The sequence below is a fragment of the Phalangium opilio genome, unplaced genomic scaffold (assembly GCF_054372755.1).
Source record: "Phalangium opilio isolate 3A_F unplaced genomic scaffold, DU_Popi_V2 ptg000217l_1, whole genome shotgun sequence".
Lineage (NCBI taxonomy): Eukaryota > Metazoa > Arthropoda > Arachnida > Opiliones > Phalangiidae > Phalangium > Phalangium opilio.
In genome coordinates, this window is record NW_028324218.1 from 14,436,755 (window position 1) to 14,449,059 (window position 12,305).

Consider the following 12,305-nt stretch of genomic DNA (forward strand, 5'->3'; position numbering starts at 1 on the left):
ATCTAAAGGTCCCTGGTTCGATCCCGGGTTTCGGAAATACGAGAGCTTTTTGGGTCGAGTATCTTAAAGTAAATTATTTGCTTCAGGAAAGTTTACCTGGTTGCATGAATAAGAGCCGAAATAGCTCAGTTGGGAGAGCGTTAGCCTGAAGATCTAAAGGTCCCTGGTTCGATCCCGGGTTTCGGCAACAGCAGAGGTGTTTGGATCGTGTATCTTAAACTAAATTATTTTCTTCAGGAAAAATTCCCTAGCTGCTTGAACAAGAGCCGAAATAGCTCAGTTGGAAGAGCGTTAGACTAAAGATCTAAAGGTCCCTGGTTTGATCCCAGGTTTCAGCAATATGAAATCTTTTTGGATAGTATATCTTAAAGTAAATTATTTGCTTCAGGAAAAATTGCCTAGCTGCTTGAATGTGAGCCGAAATAGCTCAGTTGGGAGAGCGTTAGACTGAAGATCTAAAGGTCCCTGGTTCGATCCCGGGTTTCGGCAACATGAGAGCTTTTTGGGTCGTGTATCTTAAAGTAAATTACTTGCTTCAGGAAAAATTCCCTAGCTGCTTTAATATGAGCCGAAATAGCTCAGTTGGGAGAGCGTTAGACTGAAGATCTAAAGGTCCCTGGTTCGATCACGGGTTTCGGCAAAACGAGAGCTTTTTGGGTCGTGTACCTTAAGGTAAATTACTTTCTTCAGGAAAAATTCCCTAGCTGCTTGAATATGAGCTGAAATAGCTCAGTTGGGAGAGCGTTAGACTGAAGATCTAAAGGTCCCTGGTTCGATCACGGGTTTCGGCAACACGAGAGATTTTTGGGTCGTGTACCTTAAGGTAAATTACTTTCTTCAGGAAAAATTCCCTAGCTGCTTGAATATGAGCCGAAATAGCTCAGTTGGGAGAGCGTTAGACTGAAGATCTAAAGGTCCCTGGTTCGATCCCGGGTTTCGGCATCATGAAAGCTTTTTGGGTCGTGTACATTAAAGTAAACTGCTTTCCCAAGGAAAGTGTCCCTGGTTACATGAAAACGTGCCGAAATAGCTTAGTTGGGAGAGCGTTAGACTGAAGATTTAAAGGTCCCTGGTTCGATCCCGGGTTTCGGCAACAGCAGAGGTGTTTGGATCGTGTATCTTAAAGTAAATTATTTTCTTCAGGAAAAATCCCCTAGCTGCGTGAACATGAGCCGAAATTGCTCAGTTGGGAGAGCGTTAGACTGAAGATCTAAAGGTCCCTGGTTCGAGCCCGGGTTTCGGCAACAGCAGAGGTGTTTGGATCGTGTATCTTAAGGTAAATTATTTTCTTCAGGAAAAATTCCCTAGCTGCTTGAATATGAGCCGAAATAGCTCAGTTGGGAGAGCGTTAGACTGAAGATCTAAAGGTCCCTGGTTCGATCCCGGGTTTCGGCATCGCGAGAGCTTTTTGGGTCGAGTATCTTAAAGTAAATTATTTGCTTCAGGAAAGTTTACCTGGCTGCATGAATAAGAGCCGAAATAGCTCAGTTGGGAGAGGGTTAGACTGAAGATCTAAAGGTCCCTGGTTCGATCCCGGGTTTCGGCAACAGCAGAGGTGTTTGGATCGTGTATCTTAAACTAAATTATTTTCTTCAGGAAAAATTCCCTAGCTGCTTGAACAAGAGCCGAAATAGCTCAGTTGGAAGAGCGTTAGACTAAAGATCTAAAGGTCCCTGGTTTGATCCCAGGTTTCAGCAATATGAAATCGTTTTGGATAGTATATCTTAAAGTAAATTATTTTCTTCAGGAAAAATTCCCTAGCTGCTTGAATATGAGCCGAAATAGCTCAGTTGGGAGAGCGTTAGACTGAAGATCTAAAGGTCCTAGGTTCGATCCCGGGTTTCGGCAACACGAGAGCTTTTTGGGTCGTGTATCTTAAAGTAAATTATTTGCTTCAGGAAAAATTGCCTAGCTGCTTTAATGTGAGCCGAAATAGCTCAGTTGGGAGAGCGTTAGACTGAAGATCTAAAGGTCCCTGGTTCGATCCCGGGTTTCGGCAACATGAGAGCTTTTTGGGTCGTGTATCTTAAAGTAAATTACTTACTTCAGGAAAAATTCCCTAGCTGCTTGAATATGAGCCGAAATAGCTCAGTTGGGAGAGCGTTAGACTGAAGATCTAAAGGTCCCTGGTTCGATCACGGGTTTCGGCAACACGAGAGCTTTTTGGGTCGTGTACCTTAAGGTAAATTACTTTCTTCAGGAAAAATTCCCTAGCTGCTTGAATATGAGCCGAAATAGCTCAGTTGGGAGAGCGTTAGACTGAAGATCTAAAGGTCCCTGGTTCGATCCCGGGTTTCGGCATCATGAAAGCTTTTTGGGTCGTGTACATTAAAGTAAACTGCTTTCCCAAGGAAAGTGTCCCTGGTTACATGCAAACGAGCCGAAATAGCTTAGTTGGGAGAGCGTTAGACTGAAGATTTAAAGGTCCCTGGTTCGATCCCGGGTTTCGGCAACAGCAGAGGTGTTTGGATCGTGTATCTTAAGGTAAATTATTTTCTTCAGGAAAAATTCCCTAGCTGCTTGAATATGAGCCGAAATAGCTCAGTTGGGAGAGCGTTAGACTGAAGATCTAAAGGTCCCAGGTTCGATCCCGGGTTTCGGCAACACGAGAGCTTTTTGGGTCGTGTATCTTAAAGTAAATTATTTGCTTCAGGAAAAATTGCCTAGCTGCTTGAATGTGAGCCGAAATAGCTCAGTTGGGAGAGCGTTAGACTGAAGATCTAAAGATCCCTGGTTCGATCCCGGGTTTCGGCAACATGAGAGCTTTTTGGGTCGTGTATCTTAAAGTAAATTACTTGCTTCAGGAAAAATTCCCTAGCTGCTTTAATATGAGCCGAAATAGCTCAGTTTGGAGAGCGTTAGACTGAAGATCTAAAGGTCCCTGGTTCGATCACGGGTTTCGGCAACAGGAGAGCTTTTTGGGTCGTGTACCTTAAGGTAAATTACTTTCTTCAGGAAAAATTCCCTATTTGCTTGAATATGAGCCGAAATAGCTCAGTTGGGAGAGCGTTAGACTGAAGATCTAAAGGTCCCTGGTTCGATCACGGGTTTCGGCAACACGAGAGCTTTTTGGGTCGTGTACCTTAAGGTAAATTACTTTCTTCAGGAAAAATTCCCTAGCTGCTTGAATATGAGCCGAAATAGCTCAGTTGGGAGAGCGTTAGACTGAAGTTCTAAAGGTCCCTGGTTCGATCCCGGGTTTCGGCATCATGAAAGCTTTTTGGGTCGTGTACATTAAAGTAAACTGCTTTCCCAAGGAAAGTGTCCCTGGTTACATGAAAACGTGCCGAAATAGCTTAGTTGGGAGAGCGTTAGACTGAAGATTTAAAGGTCCCTGGTTCGATCCCGGGTTTCGGCAACAGCAGAGGTGTTTGGATCGTGTATCTTAAAGTAAATTATTTTCTTCAGGAAAAATCCCCTAGCTGCGTGAACATGAGCCGAAATTGCTCAGTTGGGAGAGCGTTAGACTGAAGATCTAAAGGTCCCTGGTTCGAGCCCGGGTTTCGGCAACAGCAGAGGTGTTTGGATCGTGTATCTTAAGGTAAATTATTTTCTTCAGGAAAAATTCCCTAGCTGCTTGAATATGAGCCGAAATAGCTCAGTTGGGAGAGCGTTAGACTGAAGATCTAAAGGTCCCTGGTTCGATCCCGGGTTTCGGCATCGCGAGAGCTTTTTGGGTCGAGTATCTTAAAGTAAATTATTTGCTTCAGGAAAGTTTACCTGGCTGCATGAATAAGAGCCGAAATAGCTCAGTTGGGAGAGGGTTAGACTGAAGATCTCAAGGTCCCTGGTTCGATCCCGGGTTTCGGCAACAGCAGAGGTGTTTGGATCGTGTATCTTAAACTAAATTATTTTCTTCAGGAAAAATTCCCTAGCTGCTTGAACAAGAGCCGAAATAGCTCAGTTGGAAGAGCGTTAGACTAAAGATCTAAAGGTCCCTGGTTTGATCCCAGGTTTCAGCAATATGAAATCGTTTTGGATAGTATATCTTAAAGTAAATTATTTTCTTCAGGAAAAATTCCCTAGCTGCTTGAATATGAGCCGAAATAGCTCAGTTGGGAGAGCGTTAGACTGAAGATCTAAAGGTCCCAGGTTCGATCCCGGGTTTCGGCAACACGAGAGCTTTTTGGGTCGTGTATCTTAAAGTAAATTATTTTCTTCAGGAAAAATTGCCTAGCTGCTTGAATGTGAGCCGAAATAGCTCAGTTGGGAGAGCGTTAGACTGAAGATCTAAAGGTCCCTGGTTCGATCCCGGGTTTCGGCAACATGAGAGCTTTTTGGGTCGTGTATCTTAAAGTAAATTACTTGCTTCAGGAAAAATTCCCTAGCTGCTTTAATATGAGCCGAAATAGCTCAGTTTGGAGAGCGTTAGACTGAAGATCTAAAGGTCCCTGGTTCGATCACGGGTTTCGGCAACACGAGAGCTTTTTGGGTCGTGTACCTTAAGGTAAATTACTTTCTTCAGGAAAAATTCCCTAGCTGCTTGAATATGAGCCGAAATAGCTCAGTTGGGTGAGCGTTAGACTGAAGATCTAAAGGTCCCTGGTTCGATCACGGGTTTCGGCAACACGAGAGCTTTTTGGGTCGTGTACCTTAAGGTAAATTACTTTCTTCAGGAAAAATTCCCTAGCTGCTTGAATATGAGCCGAAATAGCTCAGTTGGGAGAGCGTTAGACTGAAGATCTAAAGGTCCCTGGTTCGATCCCGGGTTTCGGCATCATGAAAGCTTTTTGGGTCGTGTACATTAAAGTAAACTGCTTTCCCAAGGAAAGTGTCCCTGGTTACATGAAAACGAGCCGAAATAGCTTAGTTGGGAGAGCGTTAGACTGAAGATTTAAAGGTCCCTGGTTCGATCCCGGGTTTCGGCAACAGCAGAGGTGTTTGGATCGTGTATCTTAAGGTAAATTATTTTCTTCAGGAAAAATTCCCTAGCTGCTTGAATATGAGCCGAAATAGCTCAGTTGGGAGAGCGTTAGACTGAAGATCTAAAGGTCCCAGGTTCGATCCCGGGTTTCGGCAACACGAGAGCTTTTTGGGTCGTGTATCTTAAAGTAAATTATTTGCTTCAGGAAAAATTGCCTAGCTGCTTGAATGTGAGCCGAAATAGCTCAGTTGGGAGAGCGTTAGACTGAAGATCTAAAGGTCCCTGGTTCGATCCCGGGTTTCGGCAACATGAGAGCTTTTTGGGTCGTGTATCTTAAAGTAAATTACTTGCTTCAGGAAAAATTCCCTAGCTGCTTTAATATGAGCCGAAATAGCTCAGTTTGGAGAGCGTTAGACTGAAGATCTAAAGGTCCCTGGTTCGATCACGGGTTTCGGCAACAGGAGAGCTTTTTGGGTCGTGTACCTTAAGGTAAATTACTTTCTTCAGGAAAAATTCCCTAGCTGCTTGAATATGAGCCGAAATAGCTCAGTTGGGAGAGCGTTAGACTGAAGATCTAAAGGTCCCTGGTTCGATCACGGGTTTCGGCAACACGAGAGCTTTTTGGGTCGTGTACCTTAAGGTAAATTACTTTCTTCAGGAAAAATTCCCTAGCTGCTTGAATATGAGCCGAAATAGCTCAGTTGGGAGAGCGTTAGACTGAAGATCTAAAGGTCCCTGGTTCGATCCCGGGTTTCGGCATCATGAAAGCTTTTTGGGTCGTGTACATTAAAGTAAACTGCTTTCCCAAGGAAAGTGTCCCTGGTTACATGAAAACGAGCCGAAATAGCTTAGTTGGGAGAGCGTTAGACTGAAGATTTAAAGGTCCCTGGTTCGATCCCGGGTTTCGGCAACAGCAGAGGTGTTTGGATCGTGTATCTTAAAGTAAATTATTTTCTTCAGGAAAAATCCCCTAGCTGCGTGAACATGAGCCGAAATTGCTCAGTTGGGAGAGCGTTAGACTAAAGATCTAAAGGTCCCTGGTTTGATCCCAGGTTTCAGCAATATGAAATCTTTTTGGATAGTATATCTTAAAGTAAATTATTTGCTTCAGGAAAAATTGCCTAGCTGCTTGAATGTGAGCCGAAATAGCTCAGTTGGGAGAGCGTTAGACTGAAGATCTAAAGGTCCCTGGTACGATCCCGGGTTTCGGCAACATGAGAGCTTTTTGGGTCGTGTATCTTAAAGTAAATTACTTGCTTCAGGAAAAATTCCCTAGCTGCTTTAATATGAGCCGAAATAGCTCAGTTGGGAGAGCGTTAGACTGAAGATCTAAAGGTCCCTGGTTCGATCACGGGTTTCGGCAACACGAGAGCTTTTTGGGTCGTGTACCTTAAGGTAAATTACTTTCTTCAGGAAAAATTCCCTAGCTGCTTGAATATGAGCCGAAATAGCTCAGTTGGGAGAGCGTTAGACTGAAGATCTAAAGGTCCCTGGTTCGATCCCGGGTTTCGGCATCATGAAAGCTTTTTGGGTCGTGTACATTAAAGTAAACTGCTTTCCCAAGGAAAGTGTCCCTGGTTACATGAAAACGAGCCGAAATAGCTTAGTTGGGAGAGCGTTAGACTGAAGATTTAAAGGTCCCTGGTTCGATCCCGGGTTTCGGCAACAGCAGAGGTGTTTGGATCGTGTATCTTAAAGTAAATTATTTTCTTCAGGAAAAATCCCCTAGCTGCGTGAACATGAGCCGAAATTGCTCAGTTGGGAGAGCGTTAGACTGAAGATCTAAAGGTCCCTGGTTCGAGCCCGGGTTTCGGCAACAGCAGAGGTGTTTGGATCGTGTATCTTAAGGTAAATTATTTTCTTCAGGAAAAATTCCCTAGCTGCTTGAATATGAGCCGAAATAGCTCAGTTGGGAGAGCGTTAGACTGAAAATCTAAAGGTCCCTGGTTCGATCCCGGGTTTCGGCAACAGCAGAGGTGTTTGGATCGTGTATCTTAAACTAAATTATTTTCTTCAGGAAAAATTCCCTAGCTGCTTGAACAAGAGCCGAAATAGCTCAGTTGGAAGAGCGTTAGACTAAAGATCTAAAGGTCCCTGGTTTGATCCCAGGTTTCAGCAATATGAAATCGTTTTGGATAGTATATCTTAAAGTAAATTATTTGCTTCAGGAAAAATTGCCTAGCTGCTAGAATGTGAGCCGAAATAGCTCAGAAGGGAGAGCGTTAGACTGAAGATCTAAAGGTCCCTGGTTCGATCCCGGGTTTCGGCAACACGAGAGCTTTTTGTGTCGTGTATCTTAAAGTAAATTATTTGCTTCAGGAAAGTTTACCTGGTTGCATGAATAAGAGCCGAAATAGCTCAGTTGGGAGAGCGTTAGACTGAAGATCTAAAGGTCCCTGGTTCGATCCCGGGTTTCGGCAACATGAGAGCTTTTTGGGTCGTGTATCTTAAAGTAAATTACTTGCTTCAGGAAAAATTCCCTAGCTGCTTTAATATGAGCCGAAATAGCTCAGTTGGGAGAGCGTTAGACTGAAGATCTAAAGGTCCCTGGTTCGATCACGGGTTTCGGCAACACGAGAGCTTTTTGGGTCGTGTACCTTAAGGTAAATTACTTTCTTCAGGAAAAATTCCCTAGCTGCTTGAATATGAGCCGAAATAGCTCAGTTGGGAGAGCGTTAGACTGAAGATCTAAAGGTCCCTGGTTCGATCACGGGTTTCGGCAACACGAGAGCTTTTTGGGTCGTGTACCTTAAGGTAAATTACTTTCTTCAGAAAAAATTCCCTAGCTGCTTGAATATGAGCCGAAATAGCTCAGTTGGGAGAGCGTTAGACTGAAGATCTAAAGGTCCCTGGTTCGATCCCGGGTTTCGGCATCATGAAAGCTTTTTGGGTCGTGTACATTAAAGTAAACTGCTTTCCCTAGGAAAGTGTCCCTGGTTACATGAAAACGAGCCGAAATAGCTTAGTTGGGAGAGCGTTAGACTGAAGATTTAAAGGTCCCTGGTTCGATCCCGGGTTTCGGCAACAGCAGAGGTGTTTGGATCGTGTATCTTAAGGTAAATTATTTTCTTCAGGAAAAATTCCCTAGCTGCTTGAATATGAGCCGAAATAGCTCAGTTGGGAGAGCGTTAGACTGAAGATCTAAAGGTCCCAGGTTCGATCCCGGGTTTCGGCAACACGAGAGCTTTTTGGGTCGTGTATCTTAAAGTAAATTATTTGCTTCAGGAAAAATTGCCTAGCTGCTTGAATGTGAGCCGAAATAGCTCAGTTGGGAGAGCGTTAGACTGAAGATCTAAAGGTCCCTGGTTCGATCCCGGGTTTCGGCAACATGAGAGCTTTTTGGGTCGTGTATCTTAAAGTAAATTACTTGCTTCAGGAAAAATTCCCTAGCTGCTTTAATATGAGCCGAAATAGCTCAGTTGGGAGAGCGTTAGACTGAAGATCTAAAGGTCCCTGGTTCGATCCCGGGTTTCGGCATCATGAAAGCTTTTTGGGTCGTGTACATTAAAGTAAACTGCTTTCCCAAGGAAAGTGTCCCTGGTTACATGAAAACGAGCCGAAATAGCTTAGTTGGGAGAGCGTTAGACTGAAGATTTAAAGGTCCCTGGTTCGATCCCGGGTTTCGGCAACAGCAGAGGTGTTTGGATCGTGTATCTTAAAGTAAATTATTTTCTTCAGGAAAAATCCCCTAGCTGCGTGAACATGAGCCGAAATTGCTCAGTTGGGAGAGCGTTAAACTAAAGATCTAAAGGTCCCTGGTTTGATCCCAGGTTTCAGCAATATGAAATCTTTTTGGATAGTATATCTTAAAGTAAATTATTTGCTTCAGGAAAAATTGCCTAGCTGCTTGAATGTGAGCCGAAATAGCTCAGTTGGGAGAGCGTTAGACTGAAGATCTAAAGGTCCCTGGTTCGATCCCGGGTTTCGGCAACATGAGAGCTTTTTGGGTCGTGTATCTTAAAGTAAATTACTTGCTTCAGGAAAAATTCCCTAGCTGCTTTAATATGAGCCGAAATAGCTCAGTTGGGAGAGCGTTAGACTGAAGATCTAAAGGTCCCTGGTTCGATCACGGGTTTCGGCAACACGAGAGCTTTTTGGGTCGTGTACCTTAAGGTAAATTACTTTCTTCAGGAAAAATTCCCTAGCTGCTTGAATATGAGCCGAAATAGCTCAGTTGGGAGAGCGTTAGACTGAAGATCTAAAGGTCCCTGGTTCGATCCCGGGTTTCGGCATCATGAAAGCTTTTTGGGTCGTGTACATTAAAGTAAACTGCTTCCCCAAGGAAAGTGTCCCTGGTTACATGAAAACGAGCCGAAATAGCTTAGTTGGGAGAGCGTTAGGCTGAAGATTTAAAGGTCCCTGGTTCGATCCCGGGTTTCGGCAACAGCAGAGGTGTTTGGATCGTGTATCTTAAAGTAAATTATTTTCTTCAGGAAAAATCCCCTAGCTGCGTGAACATGAGCCGAAATTGCTCAGTTGGGAGAGCGTTAGACTGAAGATCTAAAGGTCCCTGGTTCGAGCCCGGGTTTCGGAAACAGCAGAGGTGTTTGGATCGTGTATCTTAAGGTAAATTATTTTCTTCAGGAAAAATTCCCTAGCTGCTTGAATATGAGCCGAAATAGCTCAGTTGGGAGAGCGTTAGACTGAAGATCTAAAGGTCCCAGGTTCGATCCCGGGTTTCGGCAACACGAGAGCTTTTTGGGTCGTGTATCTTAAAGTAAATTATTTGCTTCAGGAAAAATTCCCTAGCTGCTTAAATATGAGCCGAAATAGCTCAGTTGGGAGAGCGTTAGACTGAAGATCTAAAGGTCCCTGGTTCGATCCCGGGTTTCGGCATCGCGAGAGCTTTTTGGGTCGAGTATCTTAAAGTAAATTATTTGCTTCAGGAAAGTTTACCTGGTTGCATGAATAAGAGCCGAAATAGCTCAGTTGGGAGAGCGTTAGACTGAAGATCTAAAGGTCCCTGGTTCGATCCCGGGTTTCGGCAACAGCAGAGGTGTTTGGATCTTGTATCTTAAACTAAATTATTTTCTTCAGGAAAAATTCCCTAGCTGCTTGAACAAGAGCCGAAATAGCTCAGTTGGAAGAGCGTTAGACTAAAGATCTAAAGGTCCCTGGTTTGATCCCAGGTTTCAGCAATGTGAAATCTTTTTGGATAGTATATCTTAAAGTAAATTATTTGCTTCAGGAAAAATTGCCTAGCTGCTTGAATGTGAGCCGAAATAGCTCAGTTGGGAGAGCGTTAGACTGAAGATCTAAAGGTCCCTGGTTCGATTCCGGGTTTCGGCAACACGAGAGCTTTTTGTGTCGTGTATCTCAAAGTAAATTATTTGCTTCAGGAAAGTTTACCTGGTTGCATGAATAAGAGCCGAAATAGCTCAGTTGGGAGAGCGTTAGACTGAAGATCTAAAGGTCCCTGGTTCGATCCCGGGTTTCGGCAACATGAAAGCTTTTTGGGTCGTGTACATTAAAGTAATCTGCTTTCCCAAGGAAAGTGTCCCTGGTTACATGAAAAAGAGACGAAATAGCTTAGTTGGGAGAGCGTTAGACTGAAGATCTAATGGTCCCTGGTTCGATCCCGGGTTTCGGCAACAGCAGAGGTATTTGGATCGTGTATCTTATAGTAAATTATTTTCTTCAGGAAAAATTCCCTAGCTGCGTGAATATGAGCCGAAATTGCTCTGTTGGGAGAGCGTTAGACTGAAGATCTAAAGGTCCCTGGTTCGATCCCGGGTTTCGGAAATACGAGAGCTTTTTGGGTCGTGTATCTTAAAGTAAATTATTTGCTTCAGGAAAAATTCCCTAGCTGCTTGAATGTGAGCCGAAATAGCTCAGTTGGGAGAGCGTTATACTGAAGATCTAAAGGTCCCAGGTTCGATCCCGGGTTTCGGCAACACGAGAGCTTTTTGGGTCGTGTATCTTAAAGTAAATTATTTGCTTCAGGAAAAATTCCCTAGCTGCTTGAATATGAGCCGAAATAGCTCAGTTGGGAGAGCGTTAGACTGAAGATCTAAAGGTCCCAGGTTCGATCCCGGGTTTCGGCAACACGAGAGCTTTTTGGGTCGTGTATCTTAAAGTAAATTATTTGCTTCAGGAAAAATTCCCTAGCTGCTTGAATATGAGCCGAAATAGCTCAGTTGGGAGAGCGTTAGACTGAAGATCTAAAGGTCCCTGGTTCGATCCCGGGTTTCGGCATCGCGAGAGCTTTTTGGGTCGAGTATCTTAAAGTAAATTATTTGCTTCAGGAAAGTTTACCTGGTTGCATGAATAAGAGCCGAAATAGCTCAGTTGGGAGAGCGTTAGACTGAAGATCTAAACGTCCCTGGTTCGATCCCGGGTTTCGGCAACAGCAGAGGTGTTTGGATCTTGTATCTTAAACTAAATTATTTTCTTCAGGAAAAATTCCCTAGCTGCTTGAACAAGAGCCGAAATAGCTCAGTTGGAAGAGCGTTAGACTAAAGATCTAAAGGTCCCTGGTTTGATCCCAGGTTTCAGCAATGTGAAATCTTTTTGGATAGTATATCTTAAAGTAAATTATTTGCTTCAGGAAAAATTGCCTAGCTGCTTGAATGTGAGCCGAAATAGCTCAGTTGGGAGAGCGTTAGACTGAAGATCTAAAGGTCCCTGGTTCGATCCCGGGTTTCGGCAACACGAGAGCTTTTTGTGTCGTGTATCTCAAAGTAAATTATTTGCTTCAGGAAAGTTTACCTGGTTGCATGAATAAGAGCCGAAATAGCTCAGTTGGGAGAGCGTTAGACTGAAGATCTAAAGGTCCCTGGTTCGATCCCGGGTTTCGGCAACATGAAAGTTTTTTGGGTCGTGTACATTAAAGTAATCTGCTTTCCCAAGGAAAGTGTCCCTGGTTACATGAAAAAGAGACGAAATAGCTTAGTTGGGAGAGCGTTAGACTGAAGATCTAATGGTCCCTGGTTCGATCCCGGGTTTCGGCAACAGCAGAGGTATTTGGATCGTGTATCTTATAGTGAATTATTTTCTTCAGGAAAAATTCCCTAGCTGCGTGAATATGAGCCGAAATTGCTCTGTTGGGAGAGCGTTAGACTGAAGATCTAAAGGTCCCTGGTTCGATCCCGGGTTTCGGAAATACGAGAGCTTTTTGGGTCGTGTATCTTAAAGTAAATTATTTGCTTCAGGAAAAATTCCCTAGCTGCTTGAATGTGAGCCGAAATAGCTCAGTTGGGAGAGCGTTATACTGAAGATCTAAAGGTCCCAGGTTCGATCCCGGGTTTCGGCAACACGAGAGCTTTTTGGGTCGTGTATCTTAAAGTAAATTATTTGCTTCAGGAAAAATTCCCTAGCTGCTTGAATATGAGCCGAAATAGCTCAGTTGGGAGAGCGTTAGACTGAAGATCTAAAGGGCCCTGGTTCGATCCCGGGTTTCGGCATCGCGAGAGCTTTTTGGGTCGAGTATCTTAAAGTAAAT

The 12,305-nt window shown here is 43.8% G+C and overlaps 54 non-coding genes across 54 annotated transcripts; all 54 read left to right on the forward strand.

Annotated features, from left to right (window-relative positions):
• The first annotated feature begins 265 nt into the window (after positions 1 to 265).
• TRNAF-AAA (transfer RNA phenylalanine (anticodon AAA)) lies at positions 266 to 338 on the forward strand. The gene has a single exon. It is a non-coding gene; the product is annotated as a tRNA-Phe (tRNA).
• Positions 339 to 416: 78 nt separating this feature from the next.
• On the forward strand, positions 417 to 489 carry TRNAF-GAA (transfer RNA phenylalanine (anticodon GAA)). The gene has a single exon. It is a non-coding gene; the product is annotated as a tRNA-Phe (tRNA).
• A 380-nt stretch (positions 490 to 869) lies between these two features.
• Positions 870 to 942, forward strand: TRNAF-GAA (transfer RNA phenylalanine (anticodon GAA)). The gene has a single exon. It is a non-coding gene; the product is annotated as a tRNA-Phe (tRNA).
• Positions 943 to 1,020: 78 nt separating this feature from the next.
• On the forward strand, positions 1,021 to 1,093 carry TRNAF-GAA (transfer RNA phenylalanine (anticodon GAA)). The gene has a single exon. It is a non-coding gene; the product is annotated as a tRNA-Phe (tRNA).
• A 78-nt stretch (positions 1,094 to 1,171) lies between these two features.
• On the forward strand, positions 1,172 to 1,244 carry TRNAF-GAA (transfer RNA phenylalanine (anticodon GAA)). Its single transcript has one exon. It is a non-coding gene; the product is annotated as a tRNA-Phe (tRNA).
• A 78-nt stretch (positions 1,245 to 1,322) lies between these two features.
• Positions 1,323 to 1,395, forward strand: TRNAF-GAA (transfer RNA phenylalanine (anticodon GAA)). Its single transcript has one exon. It is a non-coding gene; the product is annotated as a tRNA-Phe (tRNA).
• Positions 1,396 to 1,624: 229 nt separating this feature from the next.
• TRNAF-AAA (transfer RNA phenylalanine (anticodon AAA)) lies at positions 1,625 to 1,697 on the forward strand. The gene has a single exon. It is a non-coding gene; the product is annotated as a tRNA-Phe (tRNA).
• Positions 1,698 to 1,926: 229 nt separating this feature from the next.
• On the forward strand, positions 1,927 to 1,999 carry TRNAF-GAA (transfer RNA phenylalanine (anticodon GAA)). The gene has a single exon. It is a non-coding gene; the product is annotated as a tRNA-Phe (tRNA).
• Positions 2,000 to 2,228: 229 nt separating this feature from the next.
• Positions 2,229 to 2,301, forward strand: TRNAF-GAA (transfer RNA phenylalanine (anticodon GAA)). The gene has a single exon. It is a non-coding gene; the product is annotated as a tRNA-Phe (tRNA).
• A 78-nt stretch (positions 2,302 to 2,379) lies between these two features.
• TRNAF-GAA (transfer RNA phenylalanine (anticodon GAA)) lies at positions 2,380 to 2,452 on the forward strand. The gene has a single exon. It is a non-coding gene; the product is annotated as a tRNA-Phe (tRNA).
• Positions 2,453 to 2,530: 78 nt separating this feature from the next.
• Positions 2,531 to 2,603, forward strand: TRNAF-GAA (transfer RNA phenylalanine (anticodon GAA)). The gene has a single exon. It is a non-coding gene; the product is annotated as a tRNA-Phe (tRNA).
• A 78-nt stretch (positions 2,604 to 2,681) lies between these two features.
• TRNAF-GAA (transfer RNA phenylalanine (anticodon GAA)) lies at positions 2,682 to 2,754 on the forward strand. Its single transcript has one exon. It is a non-coding gene; the product is annotated as a tRNA-Phe (tRNA).
• A 380-nt stretch (positions 2,755 to 3,134) lies between these two features.
• On the forward strand, positions 3,135 to 3,207 carry TRNAF-GAA (transfer RNA phenylalanine (anticodon GAA)). Its single transcript has one exon. It is a non-coding gene; the product is annotated as a tRNA-Phe (tRNA).
• A 78-nt stretch (positions 3,208 to 3,285) lies between these two features.
• On the forward strand, positions 3,286 to 3,358 carry TRNAF-GAA (transfer RNA phenylalanine (anticodon GAA)). Its single transcript has one exon. It is a non-coding gene; the product is annotated as a tRNA-Phe (tRNA).
• A 78-nt stretch (positions 3,359 to 3,436) lies between these two features.
• Positions 3,437 to 3,509, forward strand: TRNAF-GAA (transfer RNA phenylalanine (anticodon GAA)). The gene has a single exon. It is a non-coding gene; the product is annotated as a tRNA-Phe (tRNA).
• A 78-nt stretch (positions 3,510 to 3,587) lies between these two features.
• TRNAF-GAA (transfer RNA phenylalanine (anticodon GAA)) lies at positions 3,588 to 3,660 on the forward strand. Its single transcript has one exon. It is a non-coding gene; the product is annotated as a tRNA-Phe (tRNA).
• A 229-nt stretch (positions 3,661 to 3,889) lies between these two features.
• On the forward strand, positions 3,890 to 3,962 carry TRNAF-AAA (transfer RNA phenylalanine (anticodon AAA)). Its single transcript has one exon. It is a non-coding gene; the product is annotated as a tRNA-Phe (tRNA).
• A 78-nt stretch (positions 3,963 to 4,040) lies between these two features.
• Positions 4,041 to 4,113, forward strand: TRNAF-GAA (transfer RNA phenylalanine (anticodon GAA)). The gene has a single exon. It is a non-coding gene; the product is annotated as a tRNA-Phe (tRNA).
• A 78-nt stretch (positions 4,114 to 4,191) lies between these two features.
• TRNAF-GAA (transfer RNA phenylalanine (anticodon GAA)) lies at positions 4,192 to 4,264 on the forward strand. Its single transcript has one exon. It is a non-coding gene; the product is annotated as a tRNA-Phe (tRNA).
• A 380-nt stretch (positions 4,265 to 4,644) lies between these two features.
• Positions 4,645 to 4,717, forward strand: TRNAF-GAA (transfer RNA phenylalanine (anticodon GAA)). Its single transcript has one exon. It is a non-coding gene; the product is annotated as a tRNA-Phe (tRNA).
• Positions 4,718 to 4,795: 78 nt separating this feature from the next.
• Positions 4,796 to 4,868, forward strand: TRNAF-GAA (transfer RNA phenylalanine (anticodon GAA)). Its single transcript has one exon. It is a non-coding gene; the product is annotated as a tRNA-Phe (tRNA).
• A 78-nt stretch (positions 4,869 to 4,946) lies between these two features.
• Positions 4,947 to 5,019, forward strand: TRNAF-GAA (transfer RNA phenylalanine (anticodon GAA)). The gene has a single exon. It is a non-coding gene; the product is annotated as a tRNA-Phe (tRNA).
• Positions 5,020 to 5,097: 78 nt separating this feature from the next.
• Positions 5,098 to 5,170, forward strand: TRNAF-GAA (transfer RNA phenylalanine (anticodon GAA)). The gene has a single exon. It is a non-coding gene; the product is annotated as a tRNA-Phe (tRNA).
• A 380-nt stretch (positions 5,171 to 5,550) lies between these two features.
• On the forward strand, positions 5,551 to 5,623 carry TRNAF-GAA (transfer RNA phenylalanine (anticodon GAA)). The gene has a single exon. It is a non-coding gene; the product is annotated as a tRNA-Phe (tRNA).
• Positions 5,624 to 5,701: 78 nt separating this feature from the next.
• On the forward strand, positions 5,702 to 5,774 carry TRNAF-GAA (transfer RNA phenylalanine (anticodon GAA)). The gene has a single exon. It is a non-coding gene; the product is annotated as a tRNA-Phe (tRNA).
• Positions 5,775 to 5,852: 78 nt separating this feature from the next.
• On the forward strand, positions 5,853 to 5,925 carry TRNAF-AAA (transfer RNA phenylalanine (anticodon AAA)). Its single transcript has one exon. It is a non-coding gene; the product is annotated as a tRNA-Phe (tRNA).
• A 380-nt stretch (positions 5,926 to 6,305) lies between these two features.
• On the forward strand, positions 6,306 to 6,378 carry TRNAF-GAA (transfer RNA phenylalanine (anticodon GAA)). The gene has a single exon. It is a non-coding gene; the product is annotated as a tRNA-Phe (tRNA).
• Positions 6,379 to 6,456: 78 nt separating this feature from the next.
• Positions 6,457 to 6,529, forward strand: TRNAF-GAA (transfer RNA phenylalanine (anticodon GAA)). Its single transcript has one exon. It is a non-coding gene; the product is annotated as a tRNA-Phe (tRNA).
• A 78-nt stretch (positions 6,530 to 6,607) lies between these two features.
• TRNAF-GAA (transfer RNA phenylalanine (anticodon GAA)) lies at positions 6,608 to 6,680 on the forward strand. The gene has a single exon. It is a non-coding gene; the product is annotated as a tRNA-Phe (tRNA).
• A 78-nt stretch (positions 6,681 to 6,758) lies between these two features.
• Positions 6,759 to 6,831, forward strand: TRNAF-GAA (transfer RNA phenylalanine (anticodon GAA)). Its single transcript has one exon. It is a non-coding gene; the product is annotated as a tRNA-Phe (tRNA).
• Positions 6,832 to 6,909: 78 nt separating this feature from the next.
• TRNAF-AAA (transfer RNA phenylalanine (anticodon AAA)) lies at positions 6,910 to 6,982 on the forward strand. Its single transcript has one exon. It is a non-coding gene; the product is annotated as a tRNA-Phe (tRNA).
• Positions 6,983 to 7,211: 229 nt separating this feature from the next.
• Positions 7,212 to 7,284, forward strand: TRNAF-GAA (transfer RNA phenylalanine (anticodon GAA)). Its single transcript has one exon. It is a non-coding gene; the product is annotated as a tRNA-Phe (tRNA).
• A 380-nt stretch (positions 7,285 to 7,664) lies between these two features.
• TRNAF-GAA (transfer RNA phenylalanine (anticodon GAA)) lies at positions 7,665 to 7,737 on the forward strand. The gene has a single exon. It is a non-coding gene; the product is annotated as a tRNA-Phe (tRNA).
• A 78-nt stretch (positions 7,738 to 7,815) lies between these two features.
• Positions 7,816 to 7,888, forward strand: TRNAF-GAA (transfer RNA phenylalanine (anticodon GAA)). The gene has a single exon. It is a non-coding gene; the product is annotated as a tRNA-Phe (tRNA).
• A 78-nt stretch (positions 7,889 to 7,966) lies between these two features.
• Positions 7,967 to 8,039, forward strand: TRNAF-GAA (transfer RNA phenylalanine (anticodon GAA)). Its single transcript has one exon. It is a non-coding gene; the product is annotated as a tRNA-Phe (tRNA).
• Positions 8,040 to 8,117: 78 nt separating this feature from the next.
• On the forward strand, positions 8,118 to 8,190 carry TRNAF-GAA (transfer RNA phenylalanine (anticodon GAA)). The gene has a single exon. It is a non-coding gene; the product is annotated as a tRNA-Phe (tRNA).
• Positions 8,191 to 8,268: 78 nt separating this feature from the next.
• TRNAF-GAA (transfer RNA phenylalanine (anticodon GAA)) lies at positions 8,269 to 8,341 on the forward strand. Its single transcript has one exon. It is a non-coding gene; the product is annotated as a tRNA-Phe (tRNA).
• A 78-nt stretch (positions 8,342 to 8,419) lies between these two features.
• On the forward strand, positions 8,420 to 8,492 carry TRNAF-GAA (transfer RNA phenylalanine (anticodon GAA)). Its single transcript has one exon. It is a non-coding gene; the product is annotated as a tRNA-Phe (tRNA).
• A 78-nt stretch (positions 8,493 to 8,570) lies between these two features.
• Positions 8,571 to 8,643, forward strand: TRNAF-AAA (transfer RNA phenylalanine (anticodon AAA)). Its single transcript has one exon. It is a non-coding gene; the product is annotated as a tRNA-Phe (tRNA).
• A 78-nt stretch (positions 8,644 to 8,721) lies between these two features.
• On the forward strand, positions 8,722 to 8,794 carry TRNAF-GAA (transfer RNA phenylalanine (anticodon GAA)). Its single transcript has one exon. It is a non-coding gene; the product is annotated as a tRNA-Phe (tRNA).
• Positions 8,795 to 9,023: 229 nt separating this feature from the next.
• TRNAF-GAA (transfer RNA phenylalanine (anticodon GAA)) lies at positions 9,024 to 9,096 on the forward strand. The gene has a single exon. It is a non-coding gene; the product is annotated as a tRNA-Phe (tRNA).
• A 380-nt stretch (positions 9,097 to 9,476) lies between these two features.
• TRNAF-GAA (transfer RNA phenylalanine (anticodon GAA)) lies at positions 9,477 to 9,549 on the forward strand. Its single transcript has one exon. It is a non-coding gene; the product is annotated as a tRNA-Phe (tRNA).
• Positions 9,550 to 9,627: 78 nt separating this feature from the next.
• Positions 9,628 to 9,700, forward strand: TRNAF-GAA (transfer RNA phenylalanine (anticodon GAA)). Its single transcript has one exon. It is a non-coding gene; the product is annotated as a tRNA-Phe (tRNA).
• Positions 9,701 to 9,778: 78 nt separating this feature from the next.
• Positions 9,779 to 9,851, forward strand: TRNAF-GAA (transfer RNA phenylalanine (anticodon GAA)). Its single transcript has one exon. It is a non-coding gene; the product is annotated as a tRNA-Phe (tRNA).
• Positions 9,852 to 9,929: 78 nt separating this feature from the next.
• On the forward strand, positions 9,930 to 10,002 carry TRNAF-AAA (transfer RNA phenylalanine (anticodon AAA)). Its single transcript has one exon. It is a non-coding gene; the product is annotated as a tRNA-Phe (tRNA).
• A 78-nt stretch (positions 10,003 to 10,080) lies between these two features.
• On the forward strand, positions 10,081 to 10,153 carry TRNAF-GAA (transfer RNA phenylalanine (anticodon GAA)). The gene has a single exon. It is a non-coding gene; the product is annotated as a tRNA-Phe (tRNA).
• Positions 10,154 to 10,231: 78 nt separating this feature from the next.
• Positions 10,232 to 10,304, forward strand: TRNAF-GAA (transfer RNA phenylalanine (anticodon GAA)). Its single transcript has one exon. It is a non-coding gene; the product is annotated as a tRNA-Phe (tRNA).
• A 531-nt stretch (positions 10,305 to 10,835) lies between these two features.
• On the forward strand, positions 10,836 to 10,908 carry TRNAF-GAA (transfer RNA phenylalanine (anticodon GAA)). Its single transcript has one exon. It is a non-coding gene; the product is annotated as a tRNA-Phe (tRNA).
• A 78-nt stretch (positions 10,909 to 10,986) lies between these two features.
• On the forward strand, positions 10,987 to 11,059 carry TRNAF-GAA (transfer RNA phenylalanine (anticodon GAA)). The gene has a single exon. It is a non-coding gene; the product is annotated as a tRNA-Phe (tRNA).
• A 78-nt stretch (positions 11,060 to 11,137) lies between these two features.
• Positions 11,138 to 11,210, forward strand: TRNAF-GAA (transfer RNA phenylalanine (anticodon GAA)). The gene has a single exon. It is a non-coding gene; the product is annotated as a tRNA-Phe (tRNA).
• Positions 11,211 to 11,288: 78 nt separating this feature from the next.
• On the forward strand, positions 11,289 to 11,361 carry TRNAF-AAA (transfer RNA phenylalanine (anticodon AAA)). Its single transcript has one exon. It is a non-coding gene; the product is annotated as a tRNA-Phe (tRNA).
• Positions 11,362 to 11,439: 78 nt separating this feature from the next.
• On the forward strand, positions 11,440 to 11,512 carry TRNAF-GAA (transfer RNA phenylalanine (anticodon GAA)). Its single transcript has one exon. It is a non-coding gene; the product is annotated as a tRNA-Phe (tRNA).
• A 78-nt stretch (positions 11,513 to 11,590) lies between these two features.
• On the forward strand, positions 11,591 to 11,663 carry TRNAF-GAA (transfer RNA phenylalanine (anticodon GAA)). Its single transcript has one exon. It is a non-coding gene; the product is annotated as a tRNA-Phe (tRNA).
• Positions 11,664 to 12,194: 531 nt separating this feature from the next.
• On the forward strand, positions 12,195 to 12,267 carry TRNAF-GAA (transfer RNA phenylalanine (anticodon GAA)). Its single transcript has one exon. It is a non-coding gene; the product is annotated as a tRNA-Phe (tRNA).
• Positions 12,268 to 12,305: the final 38 nt, after the last annotated feature.